Source organism: Amblyraja radiata, chromosome 29 (genome assembly GCF_010909765.2).
Source record: "Amblyraja radiata isolate CabotCenter1 chromosome 29, sAmbRad1.1.pri, whole genome shotgun sequence".
In the NCBI taxonomy this organism is placed as follows: domain Eukaryota; kingdom Metazoa; phylum Chordata; class Chondrichthyes; order Rajiformes; family Rajidae; genus Amblyraja; species Amblyraja radiata.
Genome location: NC_045984.1, coordinates 23804980 through 23820672, shown reverse-complemented (window position 1 = coordinate 23820672; position 15693 = coordinate 23804980). Strand labels below are relative to the sequence as shown.

Here is a 15693-nt window from a genome sequence, read left to right as displayed (position 1 = left end):
GACCTCAGTCACTCCTGCTTTTTGCATCTTTTTTTTTGTTAACTTAAACACACTCCCTCCTTTCGCTACATCATCACCATGATAGAACATGAGCAGCAATGATTTTGGATTTGAGATTGAGTCTGAAGCCACGGAATCCATGAAAACTTTAAATCATATTAATCAATTGTTGAGAATTCAGGTTTATAAAAATCTTGATGGCTTGTGCTTAAGTCATCTTAGGAGCCTCCTCTACCCTACTTTAAAGAAAAATTATTGGCTTTTGAAATATCCCTGAATATTAATTTAACAATTATTATATATTAACAAAAGTGTGTGACTAACACAAATGAAACTTGGGGAATAAATTAATTTTATACGGTGGTTGGTCCTTATTTGGATTGTTGTCTCTGACATTTCGTAGATTGAGAGGAGCCTGGTTGAAGTACATTACAAAATCTGAGAGGCATAGGCAGTAGGCAGTCAGAACCTTTTATTCCCAGGGTGGAAATGTCAAAGACTAGAGGGCATAGTTTTAAGGTGAGAGGGGAAAAGGTTAAAGGAGATGTGCGGGGCGAGGTTTTTTTTGCACAGAGGGTGGTGGGTGCCTGGAACGCGCTGTCATGAGAGGTGGTGGAGGCAGATATGATGGTGGCATTTTAGAGGTTTTTAGATAGGTACATGGACATGCTAGGAATGGAAGGGTATCGATCCCAAAAAAGTCAATTTGCAAGTCGAATCGGTAGTAAGGAAGGCAAATTCAATGAGAGCATTTATATCGAGTGGACTTGAATACGAAAATAGAGATGTAATGCTGAGGCTCTTATAAGGCGATGATCAGGCCGCATTTGGAGTACTGTGAGCAAATTTGGGCCCCATCTCTGAGGAAGGATGTGCTGGCTCTGGAGAGGGTCCAGAGGAGGTTTACAAGAATGATTCTAGGAATGAGTGGCTTAGCAGAGGAGGTTTACAAATATGATTCCAGGAATGAGTGGCTTAGCAGCCTTTGACAGCACTGGGCCACTATTCGTGTGAGTTTAGATGATTGAGACTTACAGAATAATGAAAGGCATAGATAGAGTGGATGTTGAAAGGATGTTTCCACTGATGGGAGAATCTGGGACCAAAGGTCATAGCCTCAGAATTAAAGGGCGCTCTTTTAGAAAGGTGAGGAGGAACTTCTTTAGTCAGAGGGTAGTTCATCTCTGGAACTCATTGCCACAGAGGGCTGTGGAGGCCAAGTCAGTGGATATTTTTAAGGCAGAGATAGACAAATTGTTCATTAGAATGGGTATCAAGGGTTGTGGGGAGAAGGGAGGAAAATAGGTTTCGGAGGCAGAGATCAGCCATGATTGAATGGCGGAGTAGACTCGATGGGCCAAATGGCCTAATTCTACACCTATAACATGTGAACATTTAAACCTGTGATCACGTGCAGGCAGTAGAAATTCGAGGAACTCGTATTCACGTTCGACAGAGATATTGGGGGCCAAAGAGCCCGTTCCTGTACTGTACTGTTCTATGGTACACAAAAATGCTGGAGAAACTCAGCGGGTGCAGCAGCATCTATGGAGCGAAGGAGATAGGTAACGTTTCGGGCCGAAACCCTTCTTCAGTCCCCAGCATTTTTGTGTACCTTTGATTTTCCAGCATCTGCAGTTCCTTCTTGAACACTGTACTGTTCTATGTTAGGTTTGGTTAGATTAGGTTAGGTTAGAATAGGTGTGGTTAGGTTAGAAATACCTACTTTGCTCCTGTGGGTCTTTATATCTGTTTCTGACGCCATTTTAATCTTCTTGGAGTATGTCATTTGGTTGTCTATCAAGATGTTTAACAGAATTCATGGCAAAGAAAATAAAAACTGAGCTAAAATAATGCCAGGGGGGGGACAGAGACAAAAAGAATGAGTTGCCTGAAGTTGGAGAATTTGGAATTGTGCCACAGTATAAGCATGTTGGGAGGGGCTTGCATCAACCTTGTAAATTGATGGACTTTGTTCTGATTTAAAATGTTTCCATGAAGCCATCGTAGAAAAATGGCGAAAGAATCAGAATGTTTGGTCCACGCGCTGATCCCACAATCGTGAGTTGAAGTAATTAGGTGATCATAGAAACATAGAAATTAGGTGCAGGAGTAGGCCGTTCAGCCCTTCGAGCCTGCACCGCCATTCAATATGATCATGGCTGATCATCCAACTCAGTATCCCGTACCTGCCTTCTCTCCATACCCTCTGATCCCCTTAGCCACAAGGGCCACATCTAACTCCCTCTTAAATATAGCCAATGAACTGGCCTCAACTACCCTCTGTTGCAGAGAGTTCCAGAGATTCACCACTCTCTGTGTGAAAAAAGTTCTTCTCATCTCGGTTTTAAAGGATTCCCCCCTTATCCTTAAGCTGTGACCCCTTGTCCTGGACTTCCCCAACATCGGGAGCAATCTTCCTGCATCTAGCCTGTCCAACCCCTTAAGAATTTTATAAGTTTCCATAAGATCCCCTCTCAATCTCCTAAATTCTAGAGAGTATAAACCAAGTCTATCCAGTCTTTCTTCATAAGACAGTCCTGACATCCCAGGAATCAGTCTGGTGAACCTTCTCTGCACTCCCTCTTTACTCCTACTCTTTGCTTCCTGTTTGCCAGCCAGTTCTCTATCCACATCAATACTGAACCCCCAATGCCGTGTGCTTTAAGTTTGTATACTAATCTCTTATGTGGGACCTTGTCGAAAGCCTTCTGGAAGTCCAGATACACCACATCCACTGGTTCTCCCCTATCCACGCTGCTAGTTACATCCTCGAAAAATTCTATAAGATTCGTCAGACATGATTTACCTTTTGTAAATCCATGCTGACTTTGTCCAATGATTTCACCACTTTCCAAATGTGCTGCTATCCCATCTTTAATAACTGACTCTAGCAGTTTCCCCACTATCGATGTTAGACTAACTGGTCTGTAATTCCCCGTTTTCTCTCTCCCTCCCTTCTTAAAAAGTGGGGTTACGTTTACTACCCGCCAATCCTCAGGAACTACTCCAGAATCTAAAGAGTTTTAAAAGATTATTACTAATGCATCCACTATTTCTGGAGCTACTTCCTTAAGTACTCTGGGATGCAGCCTATCTGGCCCTGGGGATTTATCGGCCTTTAATCCATTCAATTTACCCAACACCACTTCCCGGCTAACCTGGATTTCACTCTATTCCTCCAACTCCTTTGACCCGCGGTCCCCTGCTATTTCCGGCAGATTATTTATGTCTTCCTTAGTGAAGACGGAACCAAAGTAGTTATTCAATTGGTCCGCCATATCCTTGTTCCCCATGATCAACTCACCTGTTTCTGACTGCAAGGGACCTACATTTGTTTTAACTAATCTCTTTCTTTTCACATATCTATAAAAACTTTTGCAGTCAGTTTTTATGTTCCCTGCCAGTTTTCTTTCATAATCTATTTTTCCTTTCCTAATTAAGCCGTTTGTCCTCCTCTGCTGGTCTCTGAATTTCTCCCAGTCCTCCGGTATGCTGCTTTTTCTGGCTAATTTGTACGCATCATCCTTCGCTTTGATACTAGCCCTGATTTCCCTTGTTATCCACGGATGTACTACCTTCCCTGATTTATTCTTTTGCCAAACTGGGATGAATAATTTTTGTAGTTCATCCATGCAGTCTTTAAATGTCTTCCATTGCATATCCACCGTCAACCCATTAAGAATCAATCGCCAGTCTATCTAGGCCAATTCACGTCTCATACCCTCAAAGTTACCTTTCTTTAAGTTCAGGACCCTTGTTTTTGAATTAACGATGTCACTCCATCCTAATGAAGAACTCAACCATATTATGGTCACTCTTGCCCAAGGGGCCACGCACAACAAGACTGCTAACTAACCCTTCCTCATTACCCAGTCTAGAATAGCCTGCTCTCTCGTTGGTTCCTCTACATGTTGGTTTAGAAAACTATCCCGCATACATTCCAAGAAATCCTCTTCCTCAGCACCCTTGCCAATTTGATTCACCCAATCTATATGTAGATTGAAGTCACCCATTATAACTGTTTTACCTTTGTTGCACACATTTCTAATTTCCTGTTTGATGCCATCCCCAACTCCACTACTACTGTTAGGTGGCCTGTACACAACTCCCACTAGCGTTTTCTGCCCCTTAGTGTTTCGCAGCTCTACCCATATCGATTCCACATCCTCAAAGCTAATGTCCTTCCTTTCTATTGCGTTAATCTGCTCTCTAACCAGCAACGCTACCCCACCTCCTTTCCCTTTCTGTCTAACCCTCCTGAATATTGAAAATCCCTGGATGTTGAGCTCCCAGCCTTGGTCACCCTGGAGCCATGTCTCCGTGATCCCAACTATATCATAGTCGTTAATAGCTATCTGCACATTCAACTCATCCACCTTATTACGAATGCTCCTTGCATTGAGACACAAAGCCTTCAGGCTTGTTTTTACAACACTCTTACCCCTTATACTATTATGCTGAAAAGTGGCCCTTTTTGATTTTTGCCCTGGATTTTCCGGCCTGCCACTTTTACTTTTCACCTTGCTACCTATTGCTTCTACCCTCATTTTACACCCCTCTGTCTCTACGCTCACACATTTAAGAAACCCTTTCCCTTTAACTCCATCCTCCACTATCCCATTCGACACCCCACCCCCCTTATTCAGTTTAAAATCACCCGTGTAGCAGTGGCAAACCTGCCTGCCAGAATGCTGGTCCCACACCTGTTAAGATGCAATCCGTCCCTTTTGTACAATTCCACCTTACCCCAAAACAGATCCCAGTGATCTAAGAATCTAAAACCCTGCCCCGTGCACCAGTTCCTCAGCCACACGTTCAGGTCCCGTATCTCCCTGTTCCTGCTCTCGCCAGCACGAGGAACTGGAAGCAAACCGGAGATAACAACCCTGGAGGTCCTGCTTTTCAGCATTTTTCCAAGCTCTCTAAAGTCACGCTGCAGAATATTCATCCCCTTCTTTCCGACATAGTTTGTGCCGACATGCACTACCACTTCCGGATGTTCACCTTCGCCCTTGAGGATTTTCTGCACTCTGTCCGTGACATCCTGGATCCTGGCACCAGGAAGGCAGCACACCATCCTCACATCCCATCTGTTGCCGCAGAAACCCCTGTCCGTACCTCTCACAATGGAGTCTCCCACTACAATGGCGTTGCCTGCCTTAGGCCTTTTGGGTTCTGGCTCAACAGCCCTATTCGCATCGCAAGCCAGTCCGCCGCTCAGTGTAAACACGTCTTCTGTCCCGACAGCTTCTAAGTGGGTGAACCTGTTCACAAGAGGTACAACACCCGGGGACGTTGGCATTCCATGCTTCCCTCCCTTTCTCACTGTCTCCCACCTTCTCTCTTCCAGTACCTTAGGTGTAACAATCGTACTGTAGGACTTGTCAAGGAACGACTCCGTTTCTCGGACGAACCGGAGGTCATCCACTTGCTTCTCCAGTTCCCCAACACGGCCCTTCAGGAGCTCTACCTGGATGCACTTCTCGCATTTGTAGCAGCCAGAGGCACCAGCGGTGTCCTTGACCTCCCACATACTGCAAGCATTACACTGAATCAGCTTGCCTGACATCTCCTTCTTTCGTCTCTACCTCTCAAGCGTATTGCGTGGTCTCCTCTCCTAAGACTCTCGAGCCAAAGACTCACACTTGTCTCACAGGGCACTTCCCTCACTCACTGCCGCTCCCCAAGAGCAGTCTTGCTTAAATTGACTGATAAATTGCCTGATTTACCAATTTACAAACCAAATTCCTCAGTTTTCAACTGTTTTCCCAGCACTGACTCACTTCTCTCCTCCCACTTGGGCTAGAGCCAATCAGTCGTATCTCTTGCTATTCTCCTGCTGCTGTTGCTCCCAAATTTACAGCAGTTCTGAGTAAAGTCTGCCTGTCCTTGGCCTCTACTTTAACTGTTTTCACTTCTCTCCTCCCACTTGGGCTAGAGCCAATCAGTCGTATCTCTTGCTAAACTCCTGCTGCTGTTGCTGCCAAAACTACAGCAGTTCACTGCTCTTATCTCAGGCTAATAAGATTCAAGTTGTAAGTTACCTATTGAAAGAATAGGTAACATGATTGAAAGTCAGGAGAGTTTATTACTGGGAAATTGATATTAATTAAAAATTCTGTATCCAGAATACAACAATATACAAGATCACGAGGGGAATATATAATTCTTTTGCCTAGGATAGGGGAATCAAGAATCAGGGGCAGGTTTAAGGTGAGAGGGGGGAAAGATTTAATAGGAACCTGAGGGGCAACTTTTTCCACACAGAGGATAGTGGCTATATGGAACGACCTGCTGGAGGAGGTAGTTGAGGCAGGTATTATAACAACATTTAATATACATTTGGACAGGTAGATGGATGGGAAGGGTTTAGAGGGATACGGGCTGAATGCAGGCAGCTGGGACAAGTGTAGATGGTTCATCCTGGTTAGCACGGGCAAGTTGACCTGTTTCCGTGTTGTATGACTCCCTCTAAATCAATGATCTTTGGACAATAAGTAGATTATTAACCAGTGCTCCATACTGACTATTGTGTTATTAATGTATAATAATAATAATAATAATAATAATAAATTTTATTTATGGGCGCCTTTCAAGAGTCTCAAGTGTAGGGGGAGGCCTTGGAGGAAATCAACTTTCTATTTTAGATACAAGGAACTGCAGATGCTGGTTTACTAAAAACAAAGACACAAAGTTCTGGAGTAATCAGTGGGTCATGTCTGGAGTACATAGATAGGTGACTTTTCGGGTTGAAAAGAAGGGTCCCGATTGGAAACGTCACCTATCAATGTTCTCCAGAGATGCTGCTCGACCTACTGTGTTACTCCAGCACCTTTTTTTTTGTCTGTCTTTCTTATGGGGCAATAATGTAAATAGGGAAATAGGAAATAATATTTATGAAGACTAAATCCAATAAAGTTTTGCTTCACCAATTAAACCAAAGAACTCTATCTTGCGAACAACTGATTACTGATTGGCTTTGTTGTGTAATTTGGCCATTATCAGTAAATTAAATAAACTTGCTATAGTCCATAAATAGCCTTTGCTCTCACGGACTGTAATAACAATCGCAATGATAAATGACCAAAATGCATTACATTTTAAACGTGAAAAAGTGTGTAATTTAATAAACTTCATTCGGAAATAAAACCACTTCAAGCTTTTATTGAAATGTTCATGATTGTATTTCAAATTGCATTGGATTAGTAACGTTGGCATACTTAGCTGTATCTGAAAAATATGTTTTAAAATATCCCTGATTGGTAGTCCAATGACAATAATAGTTGAACAATCCTGTGGTGATTTCTTTGGAACGCTGCAGGTGAAGGAGAGATCTGAAAGAAATATAGCAAATAATGAGAGGTGTAGATAGGGTAGACAGGCAGAACCTATCTCCCAGGGTGGAAATATTAAGGACCAGAGGGCTCTAAGGTGAGAGGGGAAAGTTTAAAGAAGTTGCGTGGGGCAAGTTTTTTTACATGGAGGGTGATGAGTGCTGGTACCTGCTGCCGTGGGTGGTGATGGAATCAAATAGACCAGGATAGGAAAGTGGCACATGAGGGGCTTTTGGATAGACACTTGGTTTTAGTTTAGTTTAGGTTAGTTTAGTTTAGTTTAGTTTAACATCATGGAAAGAGGGCCTTTGGACTGAGTCCACGCAGACCATCCCAGGATATGCAGGGATTGGAGGGATATGGTTCAATTGGAGCCTCACCAATGTCTTCTACAGATTTAACATAACGTCCCAACTTCCATTCTCAATACCATGAATGACGAAGGCCAATGTGCCAAAAGCCTTCCGCATCAACCTATCTACATGTGATGCAACTTTCAGAGAACCATGTACTTAAAGCCCTGTCCCAGTGTACGTGTTTATTCAAAGAGTTCTCCCGAGTTTACCCCGATGATTCGAACTCGGAGATTTACGGTAATGGCCGCTCGTCGGTACTCGGGGCTCTCGTGAACATTTTTCAACATGTTGAAAAATCTTCACGAGTCTTCCCGAGCTTACCGCGTTTCCCGAGTACCTGCCGTTAGCGTTACGAGCCGCTAAGAGACGTCCCCGAGCTCCGACGTACCCGCTACGTTCATTCTCTGTGCTTACCACGAGTTTGATTTTTTTTTTTAACTCGGGAGAGCTCTTGAATGAACTCGCATAGTGGGACAGGGCCATTATACTCTATATTCCTCTGCTCTGCAACAGCTTCCCAGGGCCCCACTATTCACTGTGAAGGTCGTGTCCCAGAAGACTTCCTAAACACAAGACTTCCCAACCTCACACTTATCTGAATTAAAGTCTGGTAACCATTTCTCGGCCCACTTGCCCAGCTGATGATGATGCTGTCGTAATTCTTGAAAATCCTGTTGTAATTCTTGAAGATTTTGGAATATTTTAAAATTAATAATACAATAGGGTTAGGTTTATCATTGGCCACGTGTACCAAAGTACAGTGAATAATTTTGTTTTATATCCTATCCAAACTGATCAGATAATACTAGAGATTAGTACAATCAAATTAAACTCAACTACAATGTGTGGAGCAAAGGGGAATGAACATAATGCAGAATATAGTTCTCAGCATTGTATTGCATCAGTTCCACAGACAAAGTCCAATGTCTGTACTGGGATAGAGGTGAATCAGCCAGTACCCTAGCTTATGGAAGGACAGTTCAGAAGCCTGACAAAAGAGGGGAAGGGGCTATTCCTGAGTCTGGTAGTGCGCGCTTTCAAGCTTCTATATTTTCTGCCGGATGGGGGCAGGGAGAAGAAAGAATGACTGGGGTGGGACAAGTCTTTGATGATGTTGGCTGGTTTTCTGAAACCAGCATGGGGAATAAATGGAGCTCATTTCCGTGTAAGTGATATCCAGGAAACCTCGATGTAAATATCAGGGTGATTTTCTTATCACTGAACAGCGAAAGAGTGGTGCCGTTATTGCCTGTGTTATGTCGAGGATTAACTTCAAGAAATGCTTTACCTTGAAAAGTTCTATGATTGGAAAATACATATATGAATCTAGATGTTTGCTAAAGCAGCTGCTTAATCATCCCAGTTTCAAAATGATCTGATTCACACACAAAACCACAATCAGCAGGTTTATTTTCCATTCACATATTTATTACCAAACACTTGAGTGCTTATCATTGAAGGGTGTGTTATATAATGCTGTATTTCTTGTAGATTTTCACCAATTCCTTCTGGTACAGAGTACAAGGTCAGCTGGCAGTATTTCTTTGCCTAGAATCTTGCATCAATTAAAAATAAATAACAAATAGATTGCAGTGGGTTCAAGTCATGTGGAGTTATAAGAAGATTCTCAGATAATTTCATTTTGAAAGTCTTTCCTAGTACCATCAACAAATAGGAATTGGAATATACTTGGCACAGCCTCTATGTTTAGATTATTTTTTTTTTTAAAGCATAGAAACAGGCCCTTCTGCCCACCAAATCCATGCCGACCACCCATTCCTACTAATTAGACAATAGACAATAGGTGCAGGAGCCAGCACCGCCATTCAATGTGATCATGGCTGATCATCCACAATCAGTACCCCGTTCCTGCCTTCTCCTCGTATCCCCTGACTCCGCTATCTTTAAGAGCTCTCCCTTGAAAATATCCAGAGAACCGGCCTCCACCGCTCCATTCTCTAAGCATATGACAGTCCCGCCATGCCGGGAATGAACCGTGTGAACATATGCTGCACTCCCTCAATACCAAGAATGTCCTTCCTCAAATTAGGGGACCAAAACTGCACACAATCCTCCAGGTGTGGTCTCACTAGGGCCCTGTACAACTGCAGAAGGACCTCTTTGCTCCTATACTCAACTTCTCTTGTTATGAAGGCCAACATGCTATTCGGTTTCTTCATTGCCTGTTGTACAGGCATACTTACTTTCATTGACTGATGAACAAGGACCCCCAGACCCCATTGTACTTCCCCTTTTCCCACCATTTAGATAATAATCTGCCTTCCAGTTTTTGCTTCCAAAGTGGATAACCTCACATTTATCCACATTAAACAACATTTGCCATGCATCTGCCCACTCACCCAACCTGTCCAAGTCACCCTGCATTCTCATAGCAATTGCATACTATCCGACTTTCTCAACCATTGCCAACACATTAGGGGACATTTTACAATGGCCAATTAACCTACAAACCGGTACGCCTTTGGGAAAAGGGAGGAAATCCAAAGAATGGATTGACTGGGCTTATATTCACTGGAATTTAGAAGGATGAGAGAGAATCTTAGAGAAACATACAAAATTCTTAAGGGATTGGACAGGCTAGATGCAGGAAAATGTTCCCAATGTTGGGGGAGTCCAGAACCAGGTCACAGTTTAACGATAAGGGGTAGGCCATTTGGGACTGAGGTGAAGAAAAACTTTTTCACCCAGAGAGTTGTGAATCTGTGGCCCAACTCGTCCATTCCGACCAAAATGCTCCATCCAAGCTAGTCCCATTTGTCTGCCTGTGATCCAAATCCCTTTCCTATCCATACATCTTTCCCAATGTTTTTTTAAACATTGTTATTGTACCTACCTCACCCACTTCCTCTGGCAGGTTTTTGTATAGAATATATGCAAAGAGTGAAAATTAGGTCATGAATACAATAGCATTTTGCAGGTTTCAGTACTTGTTCCTTTGCTTTTTATGATATTTTATAATTAGTAAGAAAATGTTGGCTGAAGAAATTCCCTGTTAAAACAAAAAATTCTCTGTGTGGATGATACCAAGGAAGAGAAAAATAGACATTAAGATGGCATCAATGAACTGGTGGGAGGGAAAAGAGGAGTCGAATAAATTCAGCCCAGAGAATTGGTACATAAAATAGTATAGCACAGGAACGGGCCATTTGGCCCACAATGTTTGTGCTGAACATGATGCCAGGTTAAACTGATCTCATCTGCCTGTACATGATCCATATCCCTCTATTCCCTGTACGTTCATGTGCCTATCCCAAAGCCTCTTAAACACCATTATCATATCTGCTTCCACCACTATCATCATTGTTAAACAGGGCATTGGTGAATGGAAACTGAGGCGAGAGGACACATGTGAATGGTAGGATCGCAACAAGAGTAGAACAGAGGAACCTCAAAGGTTCAGATGGATATGGGTCACATGGGACTTACTTAGATGAGGCACCATGTTTGACATGGATAAGTTGAGTCGAAGGGCCTGTTTCCATGTTGAATGATTCTATGACTCTATGAAATGCCCTTATTTCATTGCAGGACGGATGGCGGGCAGATAAAATGTTTATGCTGTGTTGTAATTGTAATAAGCACAGGTGAAGTTACAGGTAATGTCCTCACATTTATACTTCTGGTTATTACATTATAGGCAGAATGTGACTGCGCTGGAGAAGATGCAAAGATATTTCCAGAATGGGAGAATCTTAATCATGAGTAACTTTGGATAAGTTGCCGATTTTTCCTTTGGAAAGGAAAGGATTGAGGTGAGGTGCATAAAATCTCAAGTGATTCTTTCTCTGCAGCCTTGCAGATTTCATTGCTGGACTGCTAGCAATTATTAATAGCGGCCATGAATCAATATTTAAATATAAAATAGTCTGCAAGATCCATGTTCAAATAGCCATGCCAAGAATTATCTGATAACACAATCTGAAAGTACAGCATGATCCTAACAAACCAATATATATTGACCATTAATGAGTTTGTTTTCAATAAGATTTTTCACATGCCACACGAACAGCAACACCACACTTGAAGTAACACCATGTACCTATAACTAATGTAGTGTTCACGAGCATAACATCTCATGCGATGCATGACCACATGTGCTGGACTACAGGGGGGACCATTCACACTGGAGCACCATCACCTGCAAGATGGTCTCCAGATCACCCACTGCCTGAACATGGAAGCCCACCACAATTCCATCATCTCTCAGCCAAAATCTTCCACTTCTCCGACAGTAACAATGTAAGGAACTAACTCAACAAACCCTATCTTAAGCACATTTAGGGTATGAACCTTGGTGGATTGCCTTGGTGAGGTGCCTTTGAGCATCTATCCATTGGCAAAGATGGAGTAGACAGTCAAAACCCTTTTACCCGGGGTGGAAATGTCAGGGAATACCCAGGGAATAGCTATAAGGTGAAGGGGGAAGGTTTAGAGGTGTTTTTTTACACAGTGGTGGGAACCTGGAACACATTGTCAGGGGTGGTGGTGGAGGCGGATACGATTGTGGCGTTTAAGAGGCTTTTAGAAAGGCATATGGAAGTGCAAGGAATAGAGGGATATGGATCAGGTACAGGCAGATGTAATCAGTTCAACTTGGCACTATGTTCGGCACCAACATTGTGGGCCGAAGAGCCCGTTCCTGTGCCGCATTGTTCTATTTTTTATGTTCTACCATGTAGATGGATGTAGTTGTGGTCCACAGGTTTTTGTGTGTGCTTGGAACTGCACTCATCCAGCTAAATGGAGAGGATTCAATCACGCCCCTGGATGTAGTTAGTAGCGAGCGAGGATTTGAGGCACTCGGAATTGTTGCAGAGTTTTCAGCCTCTGATCTGCTCTTCTAGTAACAGTATTGATGAGGCTTTATATTCATACCAGTTGCGCCACTGTGCCGCCCCGAAGCCCAGTTGGCAACCACTCCTACCTCACCTCTTGAATTATCATCATCAATCCTTGCTTTGATCAAAGGCTCTGGTGGAGTCTGTGGCTGGTAAAGACCACCCAGGATATCAATGAACAGATGACTAAATTAGTTGTGTTTTCGAGAGAGAGTTAGATTTAGCTCTTAGGGCTAAAGGAATCAAGGGATATGGGGAGAAAGCAGGAACAGGGTACTGATTTTGGATGATCAGCCATGATCATATTGAATGGTGGTGCTGGCTTGAAGGGTCGAATGGCCTACTCCTGCACCTATTTCTCTATGTTTCTATTGTCATGTGTACCGAGATACAGGGAAAAGATTTTGGTGCATGCTCTCCAGTCAGAAATAAATCTATACATGAGTATAATCAAGCCGTCCACAGTGCATAGATAAAGGATAAAGGGGACAACATTTAATGCAAGGTATAACGTTGAAGTCCGATAAAGTCTGATTAAAGATAGAGCAAAGGTCTTCAGTGAGGTAGATGGGAGGTCAGGACAGCACTCTAGCTGATGAGAGGGCTGTTCAGTTGCTTGATAACAGCTGGGAAGAAACTGTTCCTGAATCTGGAGGTATGCGTTTTGAAACTTCTATATCCCTTGCTTGATGGGAGAGGCCAGAGGTGGCGCAACGGTAGAGTTCCTGCCTTGCAGCTTCGGAGACCTGGGTTCGATCCCGACTACGGGTGTCCTCGTGCCGAGTGCATGTAGGATCGTGTTATTGTGCGGGGATCGCTGGTCAGCGCGAAGCCGGTGGGCCGAAGGGCCTGTTTCCGCGCTGTAGCTCCAAACTAAAAGAGGGAGTGACTGGGGTGAGACTGGTCCTTGATTATGCTGGCGGCTTTGCAGAGTAAAGTGTAGACTGTGAGTAAGGGCTGTAAAAGAGAGCTTCTATTATTGAGCCATTGAGCTGTTCAGTATAGAAATGGACCCTTCGGCCCATCTCGTACATGCCGTCAGTGAAGCCGATCTACACTAAGCCCATACCCCTCTGTTCCTTTCCTATTCAAGTACCTGTTCAAATATCTTTTAAACGTGTGATTGTAGCCACTTCACCACCTCCTCTTGCTGGTCTTTCTATAAACCCCCCACCATCTGTGTGAGAAACCTGACCCTCAGATCTCCTCGAAGGTAGACACAAAATGCTGGAGTAACTCAGCGGGACAGGCAGCATCTCTGGAGAGAAGGAATGGGTGACGTATTTGGTTGAGACCCTTCTTCAGACTGATCATCCGAATAGCTATAGTATCTTTGTTAGGGTGGGGGAGTCTAAAACAAGCGGGCATAGGTTTAAGTTGAATGGGGAATGGTTTAAAATGGACGAGGGACAATTTTCCCCACACTGGGGGGTACATGGAACAACTGGAGAAATTGGATACATGGATACAGTTCCAACTTGGACAGGTGGATGGGTTGGAAAGGTTAGGCAGGATATGGGCCAGATGCAGGCAAGTGGAAGTAGCGTGGTTAGGCAACTTGGTCGGAATGGGCGAGTTGGGCCGAAGGGCCTGTTTCCGCGCTGTGGCTCTGGCAGTTGAGGAGAACCTGTGTCGGTGGCAGATTGATGCTGGGTGGGACAAGGAGACCTCTTTTGCTGCTTCACTGGAACCACTCTGTTTTATCCTTTAGGCCTGGATAGAGTGGACGTGGAGAGGATGTTTCCACTAGTGGGAGAGTCTAGGACCAGAGGTTATAGCCTCAGAATTAAAGGACGTTCCTTTAGGAAGGAGATGAGGAGGAATTTCTTTATTCAGCGGGAGGTGAATCTGTGGAATTCATTGCCACAGAAGGCTGTTGACGCCGTCAATGGATATTTTTAAGGCAGAGATAGATAGATTATTGATTAGTACGGGTATCTTAGGTTATGGGGAGAAGGCAGGAGAATGGGGTTAGGAGCGAAAGATAGATCAGACATGATTAAATGGCGGATTAGACTTGATGGGCCGAATGGCCTAATCCTGCTCCTATCACTGATGAACTTATGAAGTCCACTTGCCACAGACTGAAGAAATGTACCCTACCCGAAACCTATCCATAGATGCTGCCTGACACACTGAGTTACTCCAGCACTTTGTGTCTTTTTTTTTGTACACCAGCATCTGCAGTTCCTTGTTGCTAAGTTGCACCACAGTTCACATTTGGGAGATTGTACGATATCCTGGTTTGCATTCCTCGACATAGTTTATTTTTTTGCCTCATACATTGGAGTGGCCTTTTAGTTACGTAGAAAGTGAACGTGGATGGTAGGGTAAGTAATGCTCTTTTAAACCGCCGAGCGCGTAAACGGTGTTTACTGCAGCAGTCTGCAATCAGCAGCTGTAAAACCAACTCACTGATCTTATGTGTGTAAGAAGTTGCTCTGCTGTGAGTTAGTTACACTTGGCATTCTTCTGGAGCCGAGAGAATCTGCTCCTAGAGGAATCGTTTTCAAATTTAAAAAAAACACACACAAGGAGACAGACTTTCACAAATCTGGAAAGTCCAGACGTGAACCGGAACTTCGGATCGGGAGGAGGGCAACTGAGAGGAGAACCAAACGTTAAATTCCTTGAGCAAACACTCACAAAAGTGTTGGGGGAACTCAGCGGGTCGGGCAGCATCTGTGGAGGGAGTGGACACATCGAATCCTTCTCCAGACTCGGGTGAGTGGGGAAAGATTTCAAAGGGAACCTAAAATTTTGTTTTCCACTAGAAAGGGTGGGGTGTACATGAAACTAGCAGAGGAAGTGGCAAGACTCGTTCTAAACCTCAAGAAGCCGATTATGGACAGTTTCGTTTTCATTAAAGCGAGAATAACATACAGTTAGTTAGTTGGTACAGGGTAGAGAAAAAAAAAAGGCACAGAGTGCTGGAGCAACTCAGATGAGTCAAGCTGCAAACCAGCAGATTTTGCAAACCAGCATCTGCAGTTCCTTGTTTCTCAGTTATGCAACGGTGCTGTTTAACCCTCTGTGCTTCCCCCAATCCAAGTTAAAGTCTCACGCAGATAGACACGGGGTGCTGGAGTAACGCAGCATCTCTGGAGAGAAGGAGCGGGTGACTTCAGTCTGAAGAAGGGT

At 43.8% G+C, this 15693-nt stretch overlaps 1 protein-coding gene across 4 annotated transcripts in view; it reads left to right on the top strand.

Moving 5' to 3' along the window:
• Positions 1 to 15693, top strand: part of LOC116989474 (phospholipid-transporting ATPase IC-like) — a 118534-nt gene that overhangs the window by 11285 nt on the left and 91556 nt on the right. For 3 of the 4 annotated variants that reach the window (XM_033046891.1, XM_033046889.1, XM_033046895.1), the window contains exon 2: positions 11352 to 11466. The gene's annotated coding sequence lies outside the window, so the exon portion shown is untranslated. Of the gene's footprint in view, positions 1 to 11351; positions 11467 to 14941; positions 15277 to 15693 lie in introns of those variants that run through there. The other variant, XM_033046892.1, reaches the window with a different exon arrangement.